General features: G+C 42.1%; 1 non-coding gene across 1 annotated transcript; it reads left to right on the forward strand.

Moving 5' to 3' along the window:
• The first annotated feature begins 2,788 nt into the window (after positions 1-2,788).
• LOC145417268 (5S ribosomal RNA) lies at positions 2,789-2,907 on the forward strand. The gene has a single exon (XR_013900480.1). It is a non-coding gene; the product is annotated as a 5S ribosomal RNA (ribosomal RNA).
• The last annotated feature ends 8,464 nt before the right edge of the window (positions 2,908-11,371 follow it).

Below are 11,371 nucleotides of genomic sequence, written 5' to 3' on the forward strand. Positions count from 1 at the left end.
CTAGTGAAGAGGAAAAAGTAGGAGGTAAATGATGATCTAGGAAGAAAAATGAATGCAAGCTACTCTGAAAATGGGAAGTAATTCTGGAGAGAGGTGCGGAAATGTAGAAGTGAAAGTGGAAAGAAATGTGATGGTGTGAAGGATGTAGGTGGTAGATTATTAACCCATGGAGATGAAGTAAGGACCAGATGGAAAGAATATTTTGAGACCCTGTTGAGTGGGAATATAGAGAGCAGAGCGGCGATAAACGTGATGTTGATTGGTTTTGAGAGTGTGCAGAGAAGGAATGCGTTGCCAGGAGACGTGACACTAGCACAGGTGAAGAGTGCTGTGAAGCTGCTGAAAAATGGGAAAGCAGCTGGGGTTGATGAGGAGTATGCGAAGATGCCTAAGTGAAGTGGAGACTGTGGAATGAAGTGCTTGTTGGAGATATGTAAGAAGGCATGGATGAGTGAAACTGTGCCAGCAGAGTGGAAAAAATAAAGGTGAGCGAAGTGAGCGAAGAATTATCGTGGCATAAGTTTATTGAGTGTGGTAGGGAAGGTATGAGGAAGAATTATTATAGAGAAAGTAAGAGAGATGTCAGAAGTCCTAGTGAGAGATGAACATGGTGGCTTTAGGAATGGCAGGGGATGTGTGAATCAAATGTATGCAGTAAGATAGATAGTGAAGTAATCTTGTGAAAAGGACTATAAGGTGTTTATGGCATTCATGGATATAGAAAAAAGCATACGACATGGCAGACAGAGAAGGATTGCGGAAGGTTATGAGCATGTACGACGGAGATGGTAAGCTTCTAGGTGCCGTCAAGAGTTTTGATGATGGTAGTGAAGCATGTGTAAGGGTAAATGGGCATCTAAGTGAATGGTTCACGATCTGTGTGGGCTTGCGACAACGTTGTGTGATGTCCCCATGGTTGTTCAGTATATATATATATATATATATATATATATATATATATATATATATATATATATATATATATATATATATATATATATATATATATATATATATATAGGGAGTGATAAGTAAAAGCACGAGTAACGGAGAGGGGGATGGCGTTGGTAATGAATGATGATGGATAGAATGTGTCAAATTTGTTGTAAGTGATGATGCAGTACTACTGACAAATACCGGACAAGAACTTGGTACACTATTGCAGAGTTCTGCTGATGTCTGTGAGCGTTGTGTCTTGAGAATAAATGTAGAAAAGAGTAAAGTGATGGTTACTGAATGAGAAGGTGACTCCCAGTGTGATGTTACAGTGAATGGAGAGGGACTGGAATTGGTGAGAGAGTTCAAATACCGTGGTACAGTGATAGAAAAGAGAGGAAAATGTGCAAAAGAAGTGGAAAGTTAAGTGACACAAGGAAGTAAAGTAGCTGCTGCAATGAATGCCTTGATAGGAAACAGAGGCTTGAGTGTTGCACCTGCACGACCTAACATGAAGGAGGGTTAGTGCCAACTTTAACATATGAACGTGAGACTATGGTGTGGCATGGAAATGGAAAGCCAAGTATTAGAGCAGTGGAGATGGGACTGCTGAGGAATGTATGTGGAGTACAGAGCGGATAGGATGCGAAATAATGTGATTCGTGAAAGATGCGGAGTGAGGAAGTCTGTGGACACCAGAATCGAAGAAAGTGTACTGATATGGTATGGACATGTGGAGAGGATGGATAACAATAGAGTGGTGAAAAAGTTATATTTGAGCGAATTTGAAGGATGGAGGAGGTTAGGTAGGCCAAGGAGAAGGTAGAGGGATGCTGTGGATGAGTGTGTGAGGAAGAGAGGTTTGGAAGTCGATGAGGCTAGGGGACTGACAAGGGATCGAGCTGGCTGGATGAATATTGTAAGGAGAAGCTCATGATCAGGGACGTAGCACCCCGTTTTAACGTGACAGAGTCCGAATTGAGTCTGTCGGATACGTTTATATGAAGCTACAGAACTTGATGAATGTTTTTGACGTATCAGATAGAGACAGGATCCCGGAGGCCTGAATGGGGAGAGAATGGAAACATGGCCCACTGGATTCAGCAAATCTGGGCTGTCTGTATGTTGCAACTCCTCACCCTGCCTTAGGGAGGTAATGGAGGTCCGGATGATGATACATATTGTATGTTATATATATATATATATATATATATATATATATATATATATATATATATATATATATATATATATATATATATATATATATATATATATATATATATATATATATATATATATATATATATATATATATATATATATATATGTATATATATATATATATATATATATATATATATATATATATATATTTGTGGTAGGTGGGGGCGCTCACCATCCACTCACTCGATGTAGTGCTGCTCTCGGGTGTCTGCCCTTTCCTCTCCTCTCTCCATTCCTTCCTTCGTCTTCTGTCTTTCTTTGCTTCATTCTTTCCTCGTCCTTTTGCCTACGGGTGACTTTACACTCCCTCTTATGTCTTTCTTTCCTTCATTCTTTCCTCTTCCTTCTGCCTATGGGTGGCTCTACACTGAGTGACATGCCTAATGGTTTCCTGTACACCAGGAAACCGTTTACTACGCTGGGTGGTAACCATGTAACCAAATTAGGCGCCTGGTGGTTTAGTGGGTAATTACAGCGCTCCAATCGGATTGAGTCGGTGAAGGTTTATATCCAAGGAATGGTTGGGGTTATTGCTCATGTAATGCCACTCAGGGATGAGTGAGGCTGGTCACTCTCATCTAAAATATATATATATATATATATATATATATATATATATATATATGCCAACGGTCATACCACGTTGAGTACACCGCTTCCCGCCCGATAAGCGAAGTTAAGCAACGGTGGGTCTGGTTAGTACTTGGATGGGTGACCGCCTGGGAACACTAGATGCTGTTGGCATCCCTATGTGTCAAGTGTGGTTGGTGGAGGATTAGTGCCCCTCCCTATAAAACAATTAACTCTAAGCCCTTGGTCACCTCGTTTGGGATACATGGCGTCTGGCAATGAATGAAAATATATATATATATTTCCTCTTCAATCCTATTTGCTTCCCTTCCCGTCCATTCTCTTCTCTATTCAGCCCAAAGCCTCTTCCCACCTCCCTCCCCACCTCCTCTCTCTCTCTCTCTCTCTCTCTTACCTCCTCTGTTTTCACTCGGTCTCTTTATGGATTTGTTTGCGTGCTTTCCTTCACGGCCAATATCTCGCACAATGTTGTGGCCGGGAGGCTTAATTTGGGATGCAATACTTGGCTTCAACTTTGGCAATACATTTTTTTTTTTTTTTTGGTGTATTTATGTGTATATTGAAAAGAGAGAGAGAGAGAGAGAGAGAGAGAGAGAGAGAGAGAGAGAGAGAGAGAGAGAATGAATAACGAGAAGTCGGTAGGGCAAATGACTCACTCAGCAAGTGAGTGAATTTAAAGCATGCACGACATCGGTTCACGGCACTTAGTGATTTCTTCAGTTAATTTTGTGTTACACAAAAAATCATTCTAACAAGACGGATCAAGAAAAAAAAAAAAAAAAAAAAAAGACTGAGTGCACTGGAAGATTATTGTTGATGAAGGAAAGATGGTCAAGTGATGGTCTATGTCGAGGCCGAGGAAGTGAACTTTGTGGCATTAATGTGTAAAGGTTATTGTCTCACAGATAAATATCTGATCATATGTCAGATGTCCAATTGTTTCTGTGGCTGTGGTGGTGGACGGCGTCAAAATCCGGTGGAGAAGTGGAGCGAAGTATCAGTGTATGAGTGGATGTGGATAGATTTACAGCTAAAGTCACTGATGAACAGATGGAAGATTGTTTAGATGACAAACAGTAGTCGTCTATAACAGCAGACAGAATTACAAATAGGACACACAGACTGACGCAGACACAGAGAAGCACCCCCCCCACCACCACCACACACACATATACACCCAAACGATGAAGAGCCTAAACGGACGCGACATACAAACGTAACCACTATCTGAGTGAATCAAATATAGATGCAAACAGGAGAGGAAGAATGAGGGAGGAGGTTAAACGGGTAGGAGAATAATATAGAGCACGAGAAAGAATGCAGAAGAGAAGAAAGAAAGAAGGTAGGAAGATGGGTAGGAGAAAACCAAGTTAATCGTGAAGGAAGGCTGAAGACGAGGAGGAAGGAAGGGAGAGTACAAATGGGGTGGGTACGAGGATGAAGAGGTTGGTGTAAGAAAGATATGAGGACACTGGACAAGACAAAAAAATGACAGGGAGAAAGAAAGGGGAAGAGAAGGGAAAACGAATGGAGGAAATGAAGGGAAAAGAAAGGGCAGAGGCGGTGAGAAGCAGAATTCAGAATAAGAGAAGAAAAGAAGGAAGAGGAAGGGAAATGAGATGAAAGGTGGAAGAAAAGCAGGAAAGAAACGGAAAAAAATAAAACGGAAAGAGCAATGGAGATGAGGAAGGAAGAGGAGAAGGCGAGATGAGAAGGAACAGAACAGGAGAAAAGAAAGGAGTAAAGGGGAGGAAGAGGAAGAGTGAAGAGGAAGGCTGTTTATGTTAGGTTTGCTGGTCCCAAAGTGGTGGTAACTCCGTTAGTGTAATTGCTTGGTCTCCTTACCCGTACCCTCACCTTCACCTGTGAACCATCATCTGGGGTCTTACGTAAGCTATGTTGTCAACTGAACACTCAGCATAATACACTGACCAAGAATCTCTCTATCTGGGATGAAATGGAGGGAAGATGGAGGCAGTGGACTAATGTCGCAATAACGGACTAGGTAACTGATTGATGTTTTTATGAATTACTTATGTACTTATTTCGTTTTTGTTGTTTATGGATTTCATTATTTATGCTTAACTCTTTCACTGGGTAATAACCGGAGTTTTCACCTCTTTTAATTTATTGCAACTGACGCCTATCTTTTGATTTGCATTTTTGCATGAAATAATGAAAGCTTTGCCGTCAGAGAGAGTAAGAGAGAGAGAGAGAGAGAGAGAGAGAGAGAGAAACAAATAAAGGCATACAGATACATAAGAACAGAGAGTCGGACAGATGTAGAGATAAACTGGTTACTAGGCACACAGATAGACAAATAGATAGATTGATAGAGAGGTAGATAGACAAACAGATGGACGGAAAGGTAGACAAGCAGACATATGGACAGGCAGACAGACAAATTTGATATGTATACATACAGACAGAGAGATAAATAAACAGTTAGACAGATAGATTTATAGACATATAGGTAGGCAGAGACAGAAAGATTAATAGGTAGGCAGGTAGATCGACTGATAGATAGGTAAGGTAATTACATAAATGCATACATACATAGTTACATACGTACCCTGTGGCTGAATCGGTAGAGAGGCGGCCTGCAGTCCTGAAGGACCCAGGTTCGAATCCCGGCTGGGGCAGGGAACAGTTTAAGGATTTGAATTTCATAAAAAGCAGACTTTCCTGATCTGCCAGATGACCCGCCGACATGTCTAAAAATACCTCCGGTAATACCAGTACACCAGTCCTGTATGAGACAGTGCTAGCATGTATTTAATATGGAAGATGGGTGTTAGCGCCGAAGTGGTGACATGTGGAGATGTAGGAGGACTACTGGGCCTTGGGATAGGCTACTGCCCCCGAGATATAAGCCCTGAAGCCTTTGCCCAGAGTTGGACATGTAAAAAAAATAAATAAATAAACAGGCTGACTGACTGGTTGTTTGATAAGGACAAACAGAATGAGAATGACAAATACTGTAGGCAAGAAGATAAACACAGAGACGGACCTATAGACCTCCAGAGGAAGACCAAACTAGAACACTAGTCAACACGTCCCAAGAAATATGGGATGAATTAGGAGTTCGGACCAGAAGAGTTCCTTGGAAGAACATAAAGCCCCACACACCCCAAAAAGGCCAAGACTAATTTTCTTCTTTTTCAGTTTAGAAATAGGCCGGTTTTAAAAGCTATCAATTACTTGTCTTTCGTTCACGAGTTTTCTCTCTCTCCTTCCCTATCCATTCTTAATGGAGTGAGAGGGTGAGGAGGGGGGGGGAGGGAGGCGGGGACGTGAGGGAGGATGACAAGAATGCAGGAAGGTGTTGCGAGAGAGGAGGGAGAAAGATAAAGTAAATGCTATAGAGGGAGAGAGTGTAAAAAGTGATGGATGGAGGGATTTCGTGTGGAGAGGGAGAGAGGAAAGAGAGAGAGAAAAAAAAAGGAATCGAAAATGGATACTGGTATGTATTGAGAGAGAGAGAGAGAGAGAGAGAGAGAGAGAGAGAGAGAGAGAGAGAGAGAGAGAGAGAGAGAGAGAGAGAGATGGGGGTTGGGGGGTTTACAAAGAAAAGTTAGTATCTGAAAGACAATGTGGTTCATGCCGAGGAGATATTTCGTATTGCCTGGGAATGCATACCCACTACACACTCATTCTTGTATGAGTAAGACCACATCGAGGATTCTCTTACACAGCTCTATTATAGTGCTATTAACAACATCCATGGGGAGTCCGTTCACGGTGAAGCAGATCTTCTCAGTCTCTTTAGAAGTTTTGTGCCTCTAGCTTGGATTCTTTCAAACCAGTCTATATCTTTCCTAAATGTAGATGACCAGAACTGAACAGCGTACCCTAGAAGCGGCAGTGTAATGGATTTATAGACTGTAAGAACAGTACCTTTATTTCTATAACGAAACTGCCTCTAGATGTAGCCTAGCAATTTCTGAGTCTTTTTCACTACTTCGATGCACTGTTTGGATAATTTTAGTCACTACTGATCACTACTGATCCTTAGAATTCTCCCCAAAAGTGAATAGTCAGACCTGGAAGTTGCATTGGCAATAAGCATCACCTATCATTTCTCGAAGTTAAAAATATTTGCCATTTCTCTGAACACTTCTTTAGTCTACACAGTTCTGCCTGGAAATTTTCAATTTTTCGAAGACTGGTCATATTTGCTCCAAGTATGATGTCAACAGCAAACTTTGAGATCACACTTAACAAACCAACATCTGTGTCAATGACATGAATCACAAACAGGAGTGGACCAAGGACTGACCCTTGTGGAACTCTAGAAGTGACTAAAATCCAGTCAGAAGAAATTCCATTAACTACTACTCTCTGGTTAGCGAGTTTCCTATCCAGAGTGTAACCTCCCTATTAATACTGAGTTCATGCATTTTTGACGTAAGTCTGAGAAGAGGAACTTGTCAAATGCCCTTTGAAAGTCTTAGTAATGAATGTCTGTTGTTTGTTCCTGCCACACTAACTCAAATATTTTGTGGGGGAAAAATCCAGCAAGCGAGTTAGGCATGGTCTGTCTCGTCTGAACCCATGCTGGGGGTCCATAATCAGGTTGTGATTTTCCAGTTTTTCGACTGTCCTGTCTACAGTTATTCCTTGTAACAGCTTAACTTTGATAGAGGACAGGTTAACTGAACGGTGATTCACAGGACATTCGTGGTTCCCACACTTCAGGGTTGGGGTCACATCTGCCATCTTCCAGTCTTCAGGCACTTCCCCTCTTTCCAGCGACTTGTTGATGATTTCTGCAAGTACAGGAGCTGCCCAATCTTGTATCTCTTTAAGAGTACTTGGGAGGATTTTGTGTGGACTAGGTGACTTATAAATATTTAAATTGCCAATTCTTCTGCTACCACCTCATGTGTACATCTGGGGATGATAGAATTATTGCTCTCATCGGCCAGTACTGGTCTTGCCATGAGATGTGTACAGTATCTACCAAGGTAAGGACCGAATCATAATATTATTTAAAATTTTAACCACATTCAAGGACGTGATTTGCATTACACTTTATTGAGCTTTAAGTGGCCCAATACTACCTTTGAAAGGTTTCCTGCATTTTACACTGTTTACATGGATGAAAAAATATTTACGGGTCTCTTTGCATCGTGATGCCACCTTGACGTCTTCATATCTTTTAGCCAGCTTCACCAGAGATTTCACTCCCCTTGATAGAATTCTGAGAGAGAGAGAGAGAGACAGACAGACAGACAGACAGACAGAGACAGAGACAGACAGACAGACAGACAGACAGAGACAGAGACAGACAGATAGACAGACAGACTTACGTGAGAAACAGTATGAAACAAAGACCAAGAACATCTACCTTACTGGCCCTTTCAAGAAACATAAAATAAGGTCATAATTGTGATTCGTTCATTCAGAGATGTTTGGAAACATTGCGTTCTACTCCTTCGCTCAAGCGAGATATTTATTTCTATATTCATTTATTAATTATTTAGTGGAAAAGTTTCTAGAGAAGGGAAAGAAGTTGTATGCGGCTTTCATGGATTTGGAGAAAGCATATGACAGGGTGGATAGACAAGGATTGTGGAAAGTGTTAAGAATATATGGAGTAGATGGGAAGTTGTTGAATGCTGTGAAGAGTATGTACGATGGTGCGAAGGCTGCAGTGCGTGTGGATGGTGAACTAAGTGAATTTTTCTCTTTGAAAGTTGGGTTGAAACAGGGATGTGTCATGTCTCCATGGTTGTTCAATCTGTACATGGATGGGGTAATAAAAGAGGTACAAGGTAGGGTAGTGGATGTTGGAGTGGCCCTGGTGAGAGAGGATAGTGTTTGGAAACTCCCTGTACTGTTGTTTGCAGATGATACTGTGTTGTTAAGTGAAGACGAAGGGGAGCTGCAAGGCTTGGTGGATGAGTTTGGGAGAGTGTGTAAGAAACGGAATCTAAAGGTGAATGTAGGGAAGGGTAAAGTGATGGTCTTTGAGAGAGGTGAAGTTAGTGAATGTACAGCGAGGTTGGATGGTGTGGAACTGGAAAATGTGAGTACGTTTAAGTACTTGGGTAGTGTGATGAGTAAGGATGGAGGTTTGGAGGGTGAAGTGCTTGAAAGGGTGCAGCAGGGAAGAAAGGTTGCTGGTTCTTTGAAAGCAGTGATAAGAAACAGGGAAGTGAGCATGGAAGTGAAAAAGTTACTACATGACAGTATTGTGATACCAACTCTAACGTACGGAAGTGAAGCTTGGACGTTGTTGGAAGGACACAAGTCAAGAGTGAGAGCAGTGGAAATGAGTTATTTAAGAGGAGCCTGTGGAGTCACATGGAGAGACAGGCTGACGAATGGGGATATAAAGGAGCGTTGTGGTGTTGATGTGGATGTGATAGGAAGCGTTATGAGGAACACACTGAGGTGGTTTGGCCATGTGGAGACGATGGAGGGTGAAAGACTGACGAAGAGAGTGTATGTGAGTGAGGTGGAGGGGGGAAGAGGGAGGGGGAGGCCGAGGATGAGATGGAGGGATGGGGTGGAGAGGTATATGAGAGAGGGGGGTGTGAGTTGGGAGCAGGGCAGTGAAATGGCGGGGGACAGGGCGACTTGGAGGCGATTTGTTTGTGGCCACCCCAAACGGGATTGAGGCGTCTGGCAATAGATAGATAGATAGATAGAATTATTTGTACTTGCACTCCTCAGACAGTTTTATACAGAACAGGAGCTGCTACTGAACTGAAATGCTAAATACAGCCTTCATTAACTCCTGTCCTACTAGTAGTATCCCCAGAGCTGAAGATAATCAACTGGAGAGAACAACAAACTATATACAATATACTGTACATACGCTTACCTAATGAAGGACTTATTAGACTGAAGGTCATAAGCAGTGGGAGATACATACTGAGAAAGTCAGTTCTATGGATAATTAGTTGTGTAAGTGTGAGACACAGAGAATATGTTAACTTTTGCGTTAAGAAAGCTGGACTATAGACGGGTGGGAGTGCTTACTTTGACTGGTGCTGCTTGCCTACCGTAATGGAGTAGCGATGATATTTGAGTTCTGGAGAACCCTGGCCACTGAAATAATTGTAGATGGAAGAGACATCGAAGAGACGGGGAAACGGAGACGGAAGGGAGGTAGAGGGAAACGATGAGTTTATGAAATGAAAAACATGTCATTTCACCCTGAGTTTTGATTCATTGTATGTGGTGAACTCCCACCCATGAGAGCATTACTCCATGTACTGGTAAATACAACCACTGTACACAGACAGTATCTCTGCACACACCACATCCACGTTGCCACCAACACTACACACAACACCTCCACGTTACCACCAACACTACACACAACACCACCACGTTACCACCAACACTACACACAACACCTCCACGTTACCACCAACACTACACACACCTCCACGTTACCACCAACACTACACACAACACCTCCATGTTACCACCAACACTACACACAACACCACCACCTTACCACCAGCACTGCACACAACACCAACACCTTACCACCAACACTACACACAACACCACGATACCACCAACACTACACACATCTCCACGATACCACCAACACTACACACAACATCTTCACTTTGCTGGACAATCTGACAACAAGCACAAAAAATAAATAAAAAAATAAATAAATAAATAAATCATTCAGCCAAAGTGAATAACCAGTGAGTTGGGTGGAAGGCGTGGGAGGGAACGGGATAGCAACAAACAGGCTCTTTGATGAAGCTGACAGTTTCATTGTTGGATGCAGCGGGGAACAGGACGAGGTTTATAAAAGAAACACGTCGGTATGAAAACAGTAACCAGAGAGTGAGAGCAACACAACACGGCCATCAGTTAACAATCTATTGTAACGTGATTGTTTGTGCTTGAAATGAAACTGAATGTTGAAAAGATTCAGTGGAGAATACTGGAACCTTAGACCATCTCGTGTATTATATCCGTTAGGAAAATACACGTATGGGTTGCCTTAACAATTTCTTAACACTATTAGTGCAATTATTTTTTAATTTTCAGAGGTTCATTTCCTTCGGAAATCCAAGTATCCGATTCAAGGCATAAATAGTACAACCAAAGTCCATTTGCTAGGCCATGCAGTTCTCCTATGGGCAAGAGATGGCTTTAGACACATATGCGTGTGATGATTAGACCATAATATTGGTATTGATGGTGTTTGTCTTGGTGGTTTTCTGGTATTTTGGTGCTACATTATAGACAGTGGCGGTGTTTGTGGTATTTGCATAACTGTAACAGTGAAGGTAGTGACTCTGGTGGTGGCAGTGGTCCTGGTGATGATGGTGGTGGTCGCGGAGGTACTGGATGTGTGATAATGATGTGGTGGTGGTCGTAATATTGGGTGAGTGGTGGTAGTGGGGATGATGGTGGTGGTGGTAGAGGTGGTATTATCTGAGCAATGGTGCAGTGATGATAGTGCAGTGAATCTACTGATAGTGGTGGTATCCTTCTTTTTTTTTTTTTCGATTTTGTAATGGAGGTGGTACTGTTGAACTGGAGCAAGTGGCGATATCCACGAGGCATTGTAGAGAGAGACTGTGGAGATGGTAGCAAGTGGCAAGACTACAGATTTATTCTTAGACTGGAAGAC

This window comes from Coenobita brevimanus, chromosome 109 (assembly GCF_032717465.1).
Source record: "Coenobita brevimanus isolate Jiangsu-jjx chromosome 109, ASM3271746v2, whole genome shotgun sequence".
In the NCBI taxonomy this organism is placed as follows: domain Eukaryota; kingdom Metazoa; phylum Arthropoda; class Malacostraca; order Decapoda; family Coenobitidae; genus Coenobita; species Coenobita brevimanus.